The following is a 5,853-nucleotide window of genomic DNA, read 5'->3' on the forward strand; positions in this document are numbered from 1 at the left end:
AGACTGAGGGTAGGAGGAGAAGGGGGCTGTAGAGGATGAGATGGTTGGGTGGCATCACCTACTCGATGGACGTGAGTTTGAGCAAACTAAGAGATAATGAAGGACAGGGAAGCCTGACGTGCTGCAGTCCGTGGGGGTCACAAAGAGTCGGACACAACTTAGCGACTGAATAACAGTTAACTCTCGGAGCACTCCTACATGTCGAGTACTAGGCTAACTGCTTGACATTTACTAACTCATTTACCATTCTGAGCATTACCAACAATAAGGCTCAGAGAGGTTAACTGACTTGTCCAAGGTTGCACAGCTGGGAAAGAGCAGAGCTGGGAATCCAACTGGCACAGGGCTGCTGAAAGTAGGTTCAGTGTTTGGTGAAGATAATTTCCAGACTTCTCGGCAAGGTGAGACTATATCGTCAGCCCCAGAGTCCCTTCCTAGGTCTTCAGGCCCACATCCCCTTGCCCACTTCATCACCTTAGCAGTCTGACTTCAGGTTTCAATCACTGTATGTGTATTAACCAGTTTTAGTTTTCCAACAGTACTATGAGGTAGGTCCTGAAAATTTTACACAGCAGGAAAGTGAAGCCAGAGAGTCTGAGTTACTTGCCCAAAATCACCCAGCTGGAAAGTAGCAGAAGCAGATTGGATGAGTTAGTCACTCCCTTCCTCATTTTACCTCTTTATGCTGAAGCCTTATTTTATAGAGAGTGGATGCTGAGGCTGCAAAAGGGCCAGGGATTGCAGATTTTCTTGCAGTATTCTCAGGAGGCAGAAGGTACAAGGGCGCTTTATGGGTTCTCTCTTATAAAGGCACTAATCCCATTCATGAGAGCTCCACCCTCATGATCTAATCACATCATACTAATACCAAAGTGAGTGAAGTTGCTCAGTCATGTCCGACTCTTTGTGACCCCGTGGACTGTAGCCTACCAGGCTCCTCCGTCCATAGGATTCTCCAGGCAAGAATACTGGAGTGGGCTGCCATTTCCTTCTCCAGGGGATCTTCCCAACCCAGGGATGGAACCCGGGTCTCCCGCATTGGAGGCAGACACTTTAACCTCTGAGCCACCAGGGAAGCCTAAAGGCCCCACCTATTAATACTATCACCTTTGAAGGTTAGGATTTCAACATATGAGAAAATACGTTAAAATCATAGTTGTTTGTTGTTATTTAGTCGCTAAGTCGTATCTGACTCTTTTGTGACCCCATGGACTTTAGCCCACCAGACTCCTCTGTCCATGGGATTCTCCAGGCAAGAATGCTGGAGTGGGTTGCCATTTCCTCCTCCAAGGGATCTTCCGGACCCAGGGATCAAGCCCGGGTCTCCTGCATTGGCAAGCGGATTCTCTACCACTGAGGCACTAGGGAAGCCCTTGGATCATAGCACCAAGGATATTGCTAAAGTGAAAGTGTTAGTCACTCAGCTGTGTCTGACTCTATGCAACCCCATAGACTTTAACCCCATGGACTGTAGTCCACCAGGCTCCTCTGTCCATGGAATTCTCCAGGCAAGAACACTGGAGTAGGCAGCTATTCCCTTCTCCAGGGGATCTTCTTGACTCAGGGATCAAGCCAGGGTCTCCTGGATTGAAGGCATATTCTTTACCATCTGAATCACAAGGGAAGCCACCTAAGTGAGGACAATTCTATAACCTATTACCACAAAAATACAGTGAAACACATCACCCCAAAATGCAGGAGCTTAAAAGCGGATGTAGGGCTGGCTGAGAGTTGGTTGTTTTGGGCTGGGTGAGACTGGGAAGCTTTGTTTTATACCATTATGTTAAAAATGGGACAACAGGCTCAAAATGCTGGGTCATGTCATAAAATCAAGACTTAATGACAGTTGTGGCTCTCCCAGAGACTGAATCTTAAACCAGCCATTCAGATCAGCTCTAGTTGGGTAATCTGCCCAGATAGGTGCCTGCCGTCCCTAAAGGAAAGTGACCTCACCATAACCAGTCTGCTTTTTTGCCTGCTTTGTTGTTCCAGGAACTTTCTTGTTCCTGCTCCCTTCCTCCTATAAGAGTCTTCCGTTTTGTTTAGTTCCTCGAAGCTCCTTTCTGTCTGCTAGATTGGATGCTGCTTGATTTGAATGGATTTTAAGTAAACGCAATAAAATGTTAACATGCCTCAGTGTATCTTTTAACAATATGGAGATGTTGTGATAAGAGGGAACACACAGGGGCTGTGTCATGCCTCCATTGGGATGCAAGAGGGAATCTTCAAAGCCCCTGAGATCTAAGCTCAGAACTGGGAGGACTGTCACTTGTGCCCCTCTGCGATTGGCCAAAGCAAGTCACCACACCCAAAGTCAAAGCCATCATTACCCTCCAGGGGTCAGGTTTTTCTCATTTGCGTTTTTCTTAAATGGTCACTCACGCTCAGTCACACACAATTCATTTCTGTGGACTAGCTCAGGAGGATATTAGAAACTGGTAATCATGTCTGCCAAAATCACTGCAGATGGTGATTGCAGCCATGAAATTAAGACACTTACTCCTTGGAAGGAAAGTCATGACCAATCTAGACAGCATATTAAAATGAAGAAACATTACTTTGCCAACAAAGGTCTGTCTCGTCAAGGCTATGGTTTTTCCAATAGTCATGTATGGATGTAAGAGTTGGACTATAAGAAAGCTGAGAGCCGAAGAATTAATGCTTTTGAACTGTGGTGTTGGAGAAGACTCCTGAGACTCCTGGACTGCAAGGAGATCCAACCAGTCCATCCTAAAGGAGATCAGTCCCGAGTGTTCATTGGAAGGACTGCTGTTGAAGCTGAAATGCCAATACTTTGGCCACCTGATGCGAAGAGCTGACTCATTTGAAAAGACCCTGACACTAGGAAAGATTGAGGGCAGGCAGAGAAGGGGACGACAGCGGATGAGATGGTTGGATGGCATCACCAACTCAATGGAGATGAGTTTGGGTAAACTCCGGGAGTTGGTGATGGACCGGGAGGCCTGGCGTGCTGTGGTCCATGGGGTCTCGAAGAGTCGGACAAGACTGAGTGACTGAACTAAACCAAATCATGTCTGCTTCTTGGAAGAGTATCTGGGGATTAAGGAGAGACAAAGACCAACTTTTCATTCTGTAATCTTTTGTTATCTCTGAGCATCCTTCTGACACCACTTTTTTTTTTATTTTTATTTATTTATTTGGCTGCATTGGGTTTTTGTTGTGTCATGCATGATTTTTCATCGCAGTGCAAGGATTCTAGTTGTCTCACACGGGCTCAGTAGTTGTGATGAGTAGGCTTGGTTGCCTTTTAAAGGGATTACTCATTAATCCCCACATCAGCCTCACAAAATAGGTTACCCTTGTGAGTCCATTTCTACAGACCAGGACCGTGAGGGCCAGAGAGCTTGGCTCCTGGCTCAGGGATTGTACAGCCAACAAATGACGGAGCAGGGATGTGCCTTAAACCATCTGACTCGGTGCACTGGTTTGGGGTGAGCGTGTGGCAGTTCCAGAAACAGTGACCAGTGTCCTGAGGCCAGAACAATCGGGGACAAAGCCTCAGCTGCCCTCTTCCACCCTGTTCCCTAGACGTACCTGGAGAAGTAAGAGCGTGAGTTTGAGTTTGATTTTCCATCAGTCAATCAACAGCCATTGTCAGTGCCTTCTCTGTGCTCAGGCTGTGCTGGGGAATGTGCCTTGGCTTTGTCAGTCCTTCTGGTGTTCCAGCGAGGGAGAGAGACATGTGATGACCTAGAGTGGGCAGGGTTGGAATGTGGGAGCCTAGACGGTCACAGGAGCCCAGGAAGGTCGTATCCTCCAGCGAGAGGTTCCTGCAGGCGGGAGCATCTGCACTGAGGCTCCGAGAATAGGGGAGTGGTGCCATAGTCTGGTGCCTAGTCCACGGGACAGCAGCGCCCTCTGCTGGATATATACTATAGTGCAGTGATACTATAGTATCACTGGGATACTGCAGGGTTTGGCAAAGCAGGCGATCATGCTAAAATCCTGTGAGCCTATCTTTGGCCAATTTATGTTTCTAGGACTTGATTTATTGAGTAAGTCACTCAACAGGTATTTATTGAGCACCTACTTTGCACCACCTTGTTCTGTTGCTAAAGATAACATGCTTACAACACAAAGCCCTGCCTTCAGGGAGCTGGCATTCTAAGGTTGTTGTTCAGTAGCTCAGTCATGTCCGACTCTTTGAACTGCAGCACGCCAGGCTTCCCTGTCCTTCACCATCTTCCAGAGGTTGCTCAGATTCATGTCCATTGAGTCAGTGATGTCATCCAAACATCTCATCCTCTGTCTTCCCCTTCTTCTCCTTCCTGCCCTCAATCTTTTGCAACATCAGGGTCTTTTCTAATGAGTCAGCTTTTCGAATCAGGTGGCCAAAGTACTGGAGCTTCAGCTTCAGCATCAGCCCTTCCAATGAATATTCAGGACTGATTTCCTTTAGGATTGACTGCTTGGATATCCTTGCAGTCCAAGGGACCCACAAGAGTCTTCTCAAACACCACAGGTCAAAAGCGTCAATTCTTCAATGCTCAGCCTTATTGTCCAACTCTCACATCTATACATGACTACTGGAAAAACCATACCTTTGAGTGTATGGACATTTGTTGGCAATGTTTCTGCTTTTTAATACGCTGTCTAGACTGGTCATAGCTTTTCTTCCAAGGAGCAAGCATGTTTTAAATTTCATGGCTGCAGTCAAGATCTGCAGTGATTTTGGAGCCCAAGAAAGTAAATCTGTCACTGTTTCCATTGTTTCCCCATCTAGTCACCATGAAGTAATGGGACCAGATGCCATGTTCTTAGTTTTTTAAATGTTGAATTTTAAGCCAGTTTTTTTTTTTTTACTCTCCTCTTTCACTATTGTCAAGAGGCTTTTTAGTTCCTCTTCGTTTTCTACCATAAGGGTGGTGTCATCTGTGTATCTGAGGTTATTGATATTTCTCCTGGCAATCTTGATTCCAGCTTGTGCTTCATCTAGCCCAGGATTTTGCATGATGTACTCTGCATACAAGTTAAATAAGCAGGGTGACAATATACAGCCTTGATGTACACCTTTCCCTGGGGGAGAACAATAATGCATCTGTGCTGAGTTGCTTCAGTTGTGTCTGACTCTTTGTGACCCAAAGGACTGTAGCCTGCCAGACTTCTGTGTCCATGGGATTCTCCAGGCAAGAATACTGGAGTGGACTGCCATGCCCTCCTCTAGGGGATCTTCCCAAACCAGGGATCGCACTCGCATCTCTTATATCTCCTGCATAGGCAGGTGGTTTTTCTTTTTTTAGCTCCGCTTGGAAAGCCGAACCAATAATATAACACCACAAAATCAGCAGCTAATATTTGCTAAATGCTTCCAATCCATATATTAAGGCATTCAGTCCTCACAGCTTTTGACTAATCCATTAGAGATCAGGGAAACGGAGACAGAGAGGTTAAGTTACTGTCCAAAGCCTGCACAGCCAGTAAATGGTGAAACATGATGTGAACTCAGAGCCAGATTTTTAGCCTCGCCAATAACCTGATGTAACATAACACAGTAATTATAATGTTATATAATTTTAGGTCCTGAAAAAATTTATTAACAAAATCAAGCAGATAAATGAGGTTGTGTTTCGGTGGGAAGGGTGTATTTTAGAAGCGGCAAGGAAGGCCTCTCGGAGGAAACGGCCTTTGAAAAAGGACAAGCGTCGAGATGTATGTGGAGAGATTTCCAAAGCGGGCGCACAGCCGAGGCGAAGGGCCGGAGGCTGGCCTTGCAAGAAAGCCATCCGTCTGGGATGTAAAGTTTCTAAGATTTCGAGTTTCCAAGATTCTAGTTTCGCGGAGACTCTCATTTCCCGCGCGCCTGCAATCATCTCGGATTCGACGTGCCGCAGA

The sequence above is a fragment of the Ovis canadensis genome, chromosome 14, assembly GCF_042477335.2.
Source record: "Ovis canadensis isolate MfBH-ARS-UI-01 breed Bighorn chromosome 14, ARS-UI_OviCan_v2, whole genome shotgun sequence".
Taxonomy (NCBI): Eukaryota; Metazoa; Chordata; class Mammalia; order Artiodactyla; family Bovidae; genus Ovis; species Ovis canadensis.